Source organism: Echinops telfairi, unplaced genomic scaffold (assembly GCF_000313985.2).
Source record: "Echinops telfairi isolate 266 unplaced genomic scaffold, ASM31398v2 ScPeMD7_7468;HRSCAF=8506_0, whole genome shotgun sequence".
NCBI lineage: Eukaryota > Metazoa > Chordata > Mammalia > Afrosoricida > Tenrecidae > Echinops > Echinops telfairi.
The window spans coordinates 49,364,362-49,378,487 of NW_022111369.1; positions in this window are offsets into that span (position 1 = coordinate 49,364,362).

The window sequence follows — 14,126 nt, forward strand, 5'->3', positions numbered from 1 at the left end:
CATGATAGTGGGGGGAGGAAACATTTAGGAACTAGAGGAAAGTTGTATGTTTCATCAGTGCTACACTGCACCCTGCCTCACTCGTCTTCTCCCTGTGACCTTCTGTAAGAGGATGTCCAGTTTCCTACAGATGGGCTTTGGGTCCTCACTCCGCACTCCCCCTCATTCACAATGATATGATTTTTTGTTCTTTGATGCCTGGTACCTCATCCGTTCGACACCTTGTGATCACACAGGAAGGTCAAACGGAGAAGAAGTCAAGTAGATCTCAATAAACCGAGTAAAGAGGATGACAATGACAGCAAGAGAGAGGCTGGCAAAACATGGCGAAAGGCAAGAAGACACTGGGAGTGTCCAAGAGTTAAAGACCATAGAGGTGAATACCCTCATGTAACATCCTACAGTAACAGTGATCTATGAGGAGATGCATGGATAGACAGACAGACTACAGCGGTATGGGAGGGAGCGTGAGCATTACCCAAGAACATATATACACATAAGTGTGTGTGTGTGTGTGTGTGTGTGTGTGTGTGTGTGTGTGTGTCAGAGGATATTTGTACATGGATATGTGTCTTTGCCTCTTATATATTCATAAAAGTGGTAGAGCGTATCAGGAGGAAAAGTTATAAAAATTTCTTAGATATAACCAGATACCTTGAGGAAACTACGTGTTGACCAGGAGACTCAGAATCATACTCTTAGGGACATCAAGGCCAATTGGCATAGCACAGTCCTTTTTTTTTTTCATGTAGTCCTTAAAGTCTGCATTCTACTGTGGTGAATAGCAACTAGAGCCTTGCAAACTTGTGCACAGCAACCTCAGGTGCAGCTATTGATCTCCCCCTGCCCAGGGGAAAGAACCCTGATGCAAATCAAAGACTAAAGAAACAAATCCAGTGACACGCATCTATGTGTAAGAAAGAGTTTTATAGCAAGAAGTAATTGTATATCAAGAAAACATCCGAGCCCAGTCCAACTCAAGTCCGTAAGTCTGATACTAGGCCTTAAGTCTCTCCTCAGACTTGTACAGCCATAGTCAATGATGCAGATTGCCAGATTCAAAGCCATGTAGACCCAATGGCTGTGGCTCTGGCAAAAAAAAAAAACCAAAAAAAAACCAGGGTCAGCCAGCAGGAAGGTGAAGGTGGGGGACAGCGGCAGTGGGGGGAGGGGGGGGAGGGGATTCTCAGGGCCCTTCTTATGAGAAGGCTATGCCCACAAGGAGTCACCATCAGGCTGTGACCTGATTGACAGGCTGGACTCCACCCCTACACTCTCATATATCTTCAAGTGGGCATGAAACTATGTAACTACCACATATGGAAACATTTATCCAATAGACTACTGAACTATGGGAACAGCCATCTCTATGGTCACGAGACCAGAAGAACCATGTTGTGCCTGGTGACAACTGCTCCGAGAAGGACTGAATTCAGATCTTGGCTAGAGTGAGGGAGGAATGTGGTACAAAACTCCAAATGATGAGTGAGACCAAGCTTGTTGGTCAAATAGAGACCGGTGTTCTGGAATGGAACACATTCCAGTAGCTCCATTTTCCTCTTCTTCTTTTTTATTTTTAATCACTTTATTGGGGGCTCTTACACCTCCTATCACAATCTATACCCACATCCATTGTGTCAAGCACATTTGTACATTTGTTGCCATCATCATTCTCAAAACATTTGCTTTCTACTTGAGCCCTTTGTATCACCCCCTAATTTTTGCCTTCCCTCCCCACCCCCTCCACAAAACCTTGATAATTTATAAATTATTGTTATTGTGTCATGTCTTACACTGCCTGACGTCTCCCTTCACCCACTTTTCTGTTGTCTGTTCCCCAGGGAGGAGGTTATATGTAGATCCCTGTAATCTGTTCCCCCTTTCTACCCCACCTTCCCTCCACCCTCCCTGTATCATTATTCTCACCACTGGTCCTGAGGGGTTCATCTGTCCTGGATTCCCTGTGTTTCCAGTTCCTATCTGCACCAGTATACATACTCTGGTCTAGCCGGATTTGTAAGGAAGAATTGGGATCATGATAGTCAGGGTGAGGGTGGGGGCAGGGAGCATTAAAGAACTAGAGGCAAGTTGAATGTGTCATCAGTGCTATACTGGACCCTGACTGGCCCCTCTCCTCCCTGCAACCCTTCTGTAAGGGGATGTCCAGTTGTCTACAGATGGGCTTTAGGTCTCCACTCCGCACTCTCCCTCATTCACAATGATATGATTTTTTGTTCTTTGATGCCTGATTCCTGATCCCATGGACACCTCGTGATCGCACAGGCTGGTGTGCTTCCTCCATGTGGGCTTTGTTGCTTCTGAGCTAGATGGCCGCTTATTCATCTTCAAGCTCCATTTTCATCCAAATAATAGACTATTGGGTGCATTCAGCAACCACTTGGGCTCAAGGGAGTAGCATGTACCAGGAAAAACATCCAGAAGAGTTAGGAGAGAAGGATGAATGGAGACAGGTAACATAAAGAAGGGGTAGGGGAGGTAATGTTACACTGAAGGAATTGCAATGAATGAGATAAAACATAACGTAAATGAAATTTTGAATCTAAAACTCTCTGCAAACCTTCACCCAATTCACAATACGTTTTATAAGTAAATATATAAGAAGAAAGAACAAAGACAAAATAAAAGTATTTATATTTTACTTAATAAAAATCAGATTTTTACCCAAAAGAATCCAACAACATATCAATATAATAATGCTAATAACAATAGCAAGACATCATAGCCACGGTGAATTAGTACCAGACAGGCAAGCTTGTTTCAACGTTAGAAAAACTATCACTGTATCCCACCACATAAATAAAATTACTACAAGACTATATGAATTGATGCAGAAAAGGCATTTGCCAAAATTCAATGCTCATCCCTGATAAAAACACTCAAGAGAATAGGAATAGCCAGAAAATCAGAACACAATTAAGGACACAGATACAAAACCAAAGGCCAACATTACTCTCAAAGAAGAGCGACTGAAAGCACACGTTAGTGAATGGAAACCAGACAAGGAGGTCCTTTATATGACTCCTATTCAATATAGTGCTAGAAGTCTTAGTCAGAGCTATTAGACAAAAAGGGACATTAAAGGCACCCACAGTGCAAAAGAGAAGCACAACTCTATTTGCAGATGGTATGGACCTATAGTACATAAGGCAATCTCAAAGAAAAGTAGTGGAAGAAGTGGAAAAATCCAGCAAAGTGGCAGGCTACATGGTCAATATAAAAGCCCGTGGATTCCTTTACAACAACAAAGAAACCTCCAGTAAGGAAACCAGGAAAAGAACACCATTTACACCCAAAAGATTAAACACCTAGGAATAAATCTACCAGTAATAAATCTAAAGTAAAGGTCTAGAAAACTAAAATACTACTACACAAACCCAAGAGGCCTACAGAAATGGAAGAGTATTCCATGTTCATGGATAGGAAGGCTTAACATTTTGCAGAAGACAGCATTGTAGAAATTTCAATATCCTCAAAGTAATCTATACATATAATGCAATCCTGATCCAGATTTTAACATTATTCTTTGGAAAGATGGAAAATGGACTACCAATTTTATATGGAAAAGAAAAAGGCCAAGGTCAGCAAAGTACTACTAAAGAAGAAGGCTTCATTCACACTTCTCAATGTCAAAACCTATTATGCAATCACAGTAAAAAAATATCCCTGGTACTTGCACAATTGCAGTCACATAGACCAACAGAACAGAATTGAGAACCAAGAAGTAAATTAATGCACCTATGAAAAACTGAACTTTAAAAATAGCTGAAATGCCTTGAATGAACAGAGATAGTCTCCTTAGCAAATAATGCTAGCAAAACTAGACATACATTGGCAGAAAAATGAGATAAGATCCATATCAAACATCATGTACAACAATGAACTCAAGAAGGATCAAATATCTACATATAAAACTTACAACTACAAAGATCATTGATAAAAAATTTGGGACAACCTTACTGTCAAATATGACAGAAATATACTTTCAAATATAACTGAAACCACGCAAGTAACAGAAGACAAACTAGATGACTAGTACTTCCTGAAACTTAAAGCGCTTATGCATATCCAAATATTTTATCAAAAGAGTAAAAAAGGAGAAGCCACACACTGGAAAAACAGGTTTTTATTGTGTTGGTTTTTTTGACAATGGCATAGTGGACAAGAAACTGATCTCTAAAATGTATAGAAAACTAAACAAAAAGGAATCCAATTAAAAACATAAAAGACATGAACAAATACTTCACCAAAGATAAAGTCAGGTGGCATACGCTTGTAGAAATGCTTGTGGTCATTAGCATTAGAAAGATGCAGATCGAAACACTGATATATCATCTCACTCCAATATTAGTAGCAAAGTTTAAAAAAAACACCAGAAAACCACAAATGCTCATGAGCGTATGGAGATATTTAAACCTCATGCATTGCTTGTAAAATGGTGCACTCATATGACCTAGAAAATCCTTTATTTGGTATATGAGAGTTAAGAGCTGGGACATAAATGCATCTATATATATTCATATTCACCAAATCACTACTTACAATGGCAACATGATGAAAAGAACATGAATACCAAACAGTGGAAGAATACAGAAGTAAACAATGGCACTTACACACGTGGCAGACGGCACAACATTGAAAGCGGTGATAAAGGTGGGAAACACCTGGTAACACAGATGGACATGGAGGGCATGTTGCTGAATGAATTCATTGTGAAATGAATCACAAAAAAAGACAAATATCGTAGGAGACCACTATTATGAAAAGTCAAGAAAAAATTTCACACTAAAAGATGTTTCACTGACATTTAAGGTTGGGAAGAGAGAGGGTAAATTACTGGATACAGGACACATCCATGTTAAATTGAGTGAAATGAAAGGCAATATACAGTATGAAGTAAGTTAATAAAAATAATGGAGGCAAGGGAAGACACCCAGAGAAGGGCACCAGTGAAAGACAACAGTCAGTCCTATTTGACACACAATCCTGCAGTAACAATCACCTATGAGAAGGTATATATAGATGTAGGAATGAGGATATGACTGTACATACAAAACATACATAGGTTTGGTAGAGAATATTTCTACACATGTATTTACCTATCTGTCATTGTATCCATGAATAGATGAGTTGTCATGAAACTTTAGCCGTAACAAATCACCTTGAGGAGGGAATTGTTGAGTCTAAGTCAAGAGCTCAGAATTATAGTCTGATGGACATCAAGCTCAACCGGCACAAAACAGCTCACAAAGAACATATTCTACATGCTCCTGTGGTGAGTAATGGGTCGAGTCTTGGTGTTCTAAAGAGTTTGCTCCCAGTTCAGAGATAAGAAGAGCTAAGGAAAACCCAAGATCTGTGCAAACAGTCAGACCAAAAGACTAATGAGCACTGAGAACCCAGCTGCCACACGCTCTGACACCAAGCCAACTCACTCGTGTGTGGCTCCACTATGGAACACTATACAAGAGACCACATTGGAAGTTTCTGACTAGAGTGGGAGAATCACGTGGCCCCCAACTCAAAATCATTAAGAAAGACTTACTGATCAGTTTGAGGCTGGTGGAATTCCCCAGGACCACATGGTCCATAGACACTCTTCAGCCCAGGAAAAAACTCACATCTATGGCTCAATTTTCAAACAATACGTCTATAAAAAAACAGGACCAGTGGTGTGAGTGGTGATACTGGGAGGGTAGAGGGAGAGTGGGTAGGAAAGAGGGAACCGATTACAAGGAACTATTTGTGACCTCCTCCCTGGGGGACGGACAACGAAAAAGTGGGTGAAGCAAGACATCGGATAGGGCGAGATATGACAAAATAACAATTTGTAAATTATCAGGGCTCATGTGGGAGGTGGGAGCGGGGAGGGAGGGGTAAAAATGAGGACCTAATGCCCAGGGCTTAAGTGGAGAGGAAATGTTTTGAGAATGATGAGGGCAATGAATGTACAAATGCGCTTTACACAATTGATGTATGCATGGATTGTGACAAGAGTTGCATGAGCCCCTAATAAAATGATTTCTAAAAAAAAGATTGATTGCATTTTCAAAAAAAACTCAAAAACCTGTAGCACTGGGAAGATACATTAGGACAACAACTCGCACTAGAGCGAAGGGCGCATTGCAGTATCAGCCGGAAAGGAAAGTTCAGAAGGCTGGAAGGGCTACAGAGAGGAGGAACGGAATTGGGGTCTGCAAGAAGGAGATGGGCTAAGGGATGTTCATTGTGGGGGTGGCGATCGATGACATGAAACTAACGTGCATGAATTGTTCAATGGAAAACCCTTTGCTCTGTAAACCTTTATTGAATTTGTAATCCAGAGTGAAAGAAAAAAATCCATTAGCTGTTAAACACTGAAATACGGCCACTGAAACTAAAGAACTGAAATTTGAATTAAATCTCAATGTAACTCGCTGCCATCCAGTCGATGCCAACTCCATAGAGCACACAATTCAATAGTGCAGTCATATCAAGAAGAGTTGGCCAATCATTACCATCATGGATTTTAGAACATTTTCTTCTTCCTTGTGCTCTTTGTTGTGCATGTAAATTTTTTTTTCAGTTGTGGCAATAATATGCACAACAAAACATTCTCCAATTCAACAACTTCTACATGTATAATTCGGTGCCATCGATTATACTCTTTGTGTTGTACAACCATTATTGGTATCCTTGTCCAAATTATTCCACCACCAATAACATAAACTCAATGCCCACTAATCAACAACTCTTCCTCCTCTGCCCATGGCCACCATAAGTCAATGTTGGTTTCCTTTCTTTTTTTTTAAGGCCTGTTCTAGATATAATATTCACATACCATATATTTCGCTTTCAAAAGGAGTTCTATATACATCAACCATCACACTCGGTTCTAATGCTCTTTCCCCCTCCCTCATTCATTGATTGCTTCCCAACTCACCTTCCCCCACAGCCCCACCCTGTTCTGGACAAACCATTGTGTCAGTTGTTGTCTCTGTGTAGGCACTCCTTCTGCGCTCTTTATGACAGTAGAAAGTCTCATCATTCTCTTTCAGGACCACTGGTGGGTTCAAACTACTGGCCTTGCAGATCACAGCCCAACATGTAACCACTATGCCACCATGTAAATACCCACATGTGGTTAGTGAGGCAGCAACCTCACAATCAGGAATGTAACAAAATCACACAAGAACAGCAGGAGGTATGAGCTTTCAGACAGAGCAAACCAGCCCAGCATCATAACTTCTTCAACCACTATCCTCAGATTTCTTCAAACTTGTGATATGAAAATATAAGCAGGGAAAGGGGAAATAGGAAAAAATGAGGAAAGTTCCTGGAAAAGGCATGAAAGGCCAAAGCCAGAGGGTGGCCATCGAACACCTAGCTACCAGTACAAAGCAAGCTGTCCAAAGAGAATTCAGGTCACAAGCCCCCAAGTACCTGGACCTGTGTTTCTCCCATCTCCATCTCTGAGCACTTACTTGACGAGTTTGCTAGTTGGATGTTATTGATGTGCTAAGGTAATGGATTTCATTTTTTTAATCCCTTTTCTGCATGTCATGCTTACTGGCAAGACCTTTCCAGCATGTTTCAAATGGAATTTACCTTTCCATTTAGGTAACACACTTAACTGTGCTTTCATTTGCCTTCTGCTGACTAAAAGAAGACTCTTCACCGGGTTCCTTTTCTGCCTGCGCATGAGGGAAGCCGGGTGTTTACAGGCCACTATTTCTGGCTGAACCTAAACCTTGGTTCCCAGAGGAAAGCGATTTGCAGACATCTCTGCTTATGAGAAGGGCATCTGTCCGGCCAGTCACATCTTGCCATCGGCTCTTGGTTCTCCCAGAACCTCATTGCTACCCTCCACCCTCAGCCAGACCAGAGTTTGGTTTCTCTGTCTCCAGATGCTCTGTCTCCCTAGGCAACATCACTGTGTACAGAAACGCCAGGATAGGCAGGACTCCACATTTATGTTTGTAATAAGACCCATAATTAACCATGCATTTTCGCTTTAGTTATTAAATGGAAGGAGTTTTAAAGCGTCAAAAAGGGTTTTATAAACATATCCTATAAGTACTTAAAAGCAAGTAATACTAAACAATTAGAAAATTCATGGTTACATTTATGAATTATTCAATTTAAGCAGGTGGCTAATTGGAATTAGAGGCTCTGTTGGATGAATCAAAAATTAATGCTGTCATTGAAAGTGGACCAGTACAATCTGGCCCCAACTGCATTTTCATAGTGATAGGAAAAGAAAAGGCCACGAGGGCAGAGAACCTTATCCAAGCCTATCAGCAGAATTGATAAGCCAACTTCAAAGTCAAGCTTCAGAAGGTAACGCTAGGCCATTGCCTCCACTGTCACCCCATTCCAGGCCCAGCATGGTGCCCAGAATGTAACTGGAGCATAACAAAGGCTTTTTTTAAATTAAAAAGAGAGAGAGAAACAACGTAGACAATATATCTATTCTTATAAGGTAATTAGAGATGTTCAGACCCATTTCTAACAATTAGAAGTTTCCTCTCTAGTTCAATCAGTAGCTAGAAAAAATTCCATACATTCACAGCTAGTGCTTTTCACATACAAAAAATAGGTCTCCTGACGCTTGCTAAAGAAAGGCTGTGTCTTATTTCCATGACCTTTTGGAACAAATGTTCCTAAATTATGGAAGAAAGGAACTTAGAAAAAGAAGCTCCCATTCGGAGGAGAAGGAGGAATATGAATGCAAATATTTTCATGTTTTTAAATCAGTGGTTTTAAACTAACAGCAACGGTGAAGAATAATTCCATGCTATTTTCTGTGGATTAATATGGAGAAAATGCATGAAAGAGAAGTTACCCCTATGATTAAGCTCACTGAATTCATGGGAACTTGCTTTCTTTTTTTTTTTTTTTATCATTTTATTAGGGGCTCATACAACTCAACACAATCCATACATATATCAATTGTATAAAGCGCATTTATACATTCATTGCCCTCATCATTCTCAAAACATTTCCTCTACACTTAAGCCCCTATCATTAGGTCCTCATTTTCCCCTCCCTCCCCGCTCCCCCCTCCCTCATGAGCCCTTGATAATTTATAAATTGTTATTTTGTCATATCTTGCCCTGTCCGACGTCTCCCTTCACCCACTTTTCTATTGTCCGTCCCCCAGGGAGGAGGTCACATATAGTTCCTTGTAATCGGTTCCCTCTTTCCTACCCACTCTCCCTCTACCCTCCCTGTATCGCCACTCACACCACTGGTCCTGTAGGGCTCATCCGCCCTGGATTCCCTGGATTTCCAGTTCCTATCTGTACCAGTGTACATCCTCTGGTCTAGCCAGACTTGCAAGGTAGAATTCGTGTCATGATAGTGGGAGGAGGGAGGAAACATTTAGGAACTAGAGGAAAGTTGTATTTTTCATCGTTGTTACATTGCACCCTGACTGGCTCATCTCCTCCCCGAGTCCCCTCTGCAAGGGGATCTCCAGTGGCCTACTAATGGGGTTTGAGTCTCCACTCCGCACTCCCCCCATCATTCACTATGATATGATTTTGGGGGGAACTTGCTTTCACCACTTCCTTTAACCCCAAACTCAAGAGTCTCTAACTATCGTGAGTATTGGGAATCTTAAGATATTGATTCCTTCCGAAAGTTTGGAGACATAGATTTTTGTTAGATTGATCCAAGACTTGTGTTAAGGGTTCCCAGAATAGCCCTAAGAGAAACCAATGGGGAAAACTTGAGAGAAGATGAATATTGACTAAATGTGAAAAGGAGATTCCTAAGCATCAGCGATGTCTATGTATCCTCTAGGGTGTAATTGCACGTGGAGTGAGTTCTCCACTCCCTCAGGACACCCAGGCCAGATCAGTACATTTCCAGGCACAGGGAGTTAAATGAACAGAAACTCTGCCTTAGAAATCTGGAAAACAACTAATTTTCTGCCCACAATGCAGACAGATGGTACAATGTCTCCTTGGGCCCCTTTAAAACAGTGGGGGGGAAACTATAAAATCCTATAGTCTATAATTCCGCATCCGGTAATACTGTATTCTGGCATGGTACTATAAATTAGCTTGGTATTCTGACAAATGAACTCATGGTGTGATTAAATCAAGCCCCATTTGTTCCTTATTTTCTTTTCTGCTGCTCTATCAAAGAAAACTGGCAGAAAAGCCTGTGAGTCCTTCGTTCTTCCAGGGCAGCAGTGTGAGGAGAATGGAAGGAAGCGCATCACTGTGGTGCGTGGTTTGCTTTCTCACAGTCGACTTTGGAATGTGTGTCTCTGACTGCTGATGACTCACTGAGCATCCTCAACCAGCACCTCCAGGGAAAGGCCGAGAGAAGGCAGGCAGAGGTAAGGAGGATGGAGGAAGGATGGGAAGAGCAAGGAGAGGAAAGGAGAGGGAGGGGAGAGGAGGGGAGGGAAGGGGAGGAGAAAGGAGGGGAGAGAGATGACAGAGAAGTAGGAAGAGAAATTTGAATGGCAAGGGAAATAAAGGCTTCTTGTTAACAGCAAAAGCCGCACATTCTCAATCCCGCATGTATCTCTCTCTCTCTCTCTCTCTCTCTCTCTCTCTCTCTCCCCTCTCTCTCTCTCTCACACACACACACACACACACACACACACACACACACAATGGTTACTGTTTTGGGAAAACGAAGTTCATCCTATGGTTTTCCGAGCAATGACTATCATCTCCAATGGCAATAACTGGTCAATGACGCAAAGGGCAGGCTCAGGTTGGTGACGTCTCTGTGACAGGATGCAGCCTGTGCCTGGAAATGGCACAGGTGGGTTCCAGATGTTGGTAGCATCCCAGATGCGATTTACCCCTAAAATGAAGCGGCAGCAAGAACCATGGTGAGTGCCACCGATGCCCAGAATCGGCCCCTGTAGGTCCCAGGGAGTTGATCTCGGCTGATTTCCAAACAGACCTCCTTCTCCTCGAATTTTGTAGACTTGACAATGTAGAGCAAATGCTTCCCACCATTTTTTGCGTGTTGTGTTTCATGTTAATTCTAATGCTTCATTTAATTTAATAAAATAAAGATGCTGCATATGAGACACTCTTGTTATAAGCACATTATTGGAAAGTTATCTCCCAGAGTTGTACCATGTCTCACATACTATCACATAGCATTTTTATGTATTACTGACCTATTATTGTCGAGTTGATTTCTACTCTAACAACCCCTCATTTCTTGGCACTAATTCCCAGGGGAGGAGGGAAGTATTTATATTTGTATTTGTATGTCTTGTGGTTTTCAAGACTGTAAATGTGTATAGGACTGTAAAGCCCCATGTTTATCCCGGGGAGTGGCTGTGGGCTCAGACTGCTGACGTGGTTAGCAGCACGATGCATAGCCGTTATGCTACCAGTGGATCATGGATGTTTTATTACTCTTCCTTTGATTAGGATCCATCCCTCTTACGCATGTAAACACACACATTCTACATATGTGTCTGGAACCATGTGTTACACAAATGATCCAAATTGGTGGTGAGGAGGATATAGGAGGCCTGGTAGGGCATGACCAAGGGTAATGTAACCGAGAGGAATTACTGAAACCCTAATGAAGGCTGAACATGATAGTGGGACAAGAGGAAACTAAAAGGAAATAGAGGAAAGAGCTAGGAGGTAAAGAGCATTTATAGAAGTCTATATAAAGGCATGTACATATGTAACTATATTTATATATGAGGACAGGGAAATAGATCTATGTGCATTTTTTATAGGTTTAGTATTAAGGTAGCAGATGGACATTGAGCCTCCACTCAAGTTCTCCCTTAATACAAGAATACTTTGTTCTATTAAAGTGGCATTCTATGATGCTCACCTTCCCGACACTGGCTGAAGACAAAGCAAGTGAATAAGCAAATGTGGGGAAGAAAGCTGATGGTGCCCGGCTATCAAAAGATAGAGCGTCTGGGGTCTTAAAGGCTTGAAGGTAAACAAGCGGCCATCTATCTCAGAAGCAAGAAAGCCCACATGGAAGAAGCACAGCAGCCTGTGTGCTCACGAAGTGCCAAAGGGATCAGTTATCAGGCATCAAAGAACAAAAAATCATATCATTGTGAATGAGAGGGAGTGCAAAGTGGGGACCCAAAGCCCATCTGTAGGCAACTGAACATCCCCTTATGGAAGGTTGTGGGGAGCAGTCGAGCCAGTCAGGGTGCAGTGTAGCAATGATGAAATATACAACTTTCCTCTAGTTCGTAAATGCTTCCTCCCCCTCCCCCTCCCCCCCAACCCCCACCCCACCCCTTACCCCGCACTATCATGATCCCGATTCTACTTTACAAATCTGGCAAGACAAGAGGATGTATACTGGTACAGATAGAAACTGGAAACAAAGGGAATCCAGGATGGATGATCCCTTCAGGACCAGTGGTGTGAGTGGCGATACTGGGAGGGTGAAGGGAGGGTGGGGTGGAAAGGGGGAACCATTTACAAGGATCTATATGTGACCTCCTCCCTGGGGGACAGAAAACAGAAAAGTGGGTAAAGGGAGTCGTTGGACAGTGTAAGATATGACAAAATAACAATTTATAAATTATCAAGGGTTCATGAGGGAGGGGAGAGAAGAGAGGGAGGGGAAAAATAAGGAGCTGATGCCAGGGGCTTAAGTGGAGAGGAAATGTTTTGAGAACGATGAGGGCAATGAATGTGCAAATGTGCTTTACACAATTGATGTATGTATGGATTGTGGATAAGAGTTGTATGAGCTCCTAATAAAATGATTTTTAAAAAAAGAAAATGTCCTTTATCACATTGGACCTCCATTGAAGTACTTACTCAATGCAAGAACACCTTGTTCTATTAAATTGGCATTCCATGATGCACATCTTCAAGACACGATCGCTGAAGACAAAGCAGGTGCATATGCAAAATGTGGTGAAGAAAGCGGATGGTGCTCAACTATCAAAAGATATAATGTCTGGGGTCTTAAAGCTTGAAGATAAACAAGCAGCCATCTAGCTCAGAAGCAACAAAGTCCACATGGAAGAAGCACAGCAGCCTGTGTGTCCACGAGGTGTAGAAGGGACCAGGTATCAGGCATCAAAGAACAATAAATCATATCATTGTAAATGAGTGGGAATGCAGAGTGGAGACCCAAAGCCCATCTGTAGGCAACTGGACACCCATTACAGAAGGGTTTCGGGGAGGAGACGAGCCAGTCACGGTGCAAAGTACCAATGATGAAACATACAACCTTCCTCTAGTTCTTAAATGCCTCCTCACCACCACTATCATGATCCCAATTCTACCTTACAAATCTGACTAGACCAGAGGATGTACACTGGTACAGACCAGAACTGGAAACAAAGGGAATCCAGGACAGATGATCCCTTCAGAACCAGTGGTGAGAGTGGCGATACCAGGAGGGTGGAGGGAAGTTGGAGAAAAGGGGGAACTGATTACAAGGATCTCTGGGGGATGGACAACAGAAAAGTAGGTGAAGGGAGATGACAGACAGTGTAAGATATGACAAAATAATAATAATTTATAAATTATCAAGGAGGAGGGAGCAGGGAGGGAGGGGGAAAACGAGGAGCTGATATCAAGGGTTCAAGTAGAAAGCAAATGATTTGAGAATCATGATGACAGCAAATGTACACATGTGCTTGACACAATGGATGTCGGTATGAATTACGATAAGAGTTGTATGAACCCACAATAAAATGATTTTTTTAAATGTCCTGTATCCTTCAATTCCATTTTCCCATGAACTTCTTGAAGCCGACTCATATGAGCCCCTAATAAAATGATTAGAAAAAAGACAATTAAATATAGAAGTCCAGAAATTAAAGAGAAGTCAAAATTGTAGATATAAATGTACAAGTCATTAGCAGACTACGTATTGAGATTAGATGCTGCGTTCTAAATGAGCCATTTTAAAAGCATTTCACTGGGAAATCTTAGAGAAGATAGAACCCACTGCCAACGCGAGTCCCCTTGGACTCATGAGACCCTGTAGGACAGAGGAGAACTGCACCTGCGGGTTTCCAAGACTCTAACACTTTTATGGGAGTAGAAAGGCTCATTTTTCTCCCACAGAGCAGCTGGTGGTTTCGAACTGCTGGCCTTGTGATTTGCAGCCCAATGCATAACCACTGCACCACCAGGGAG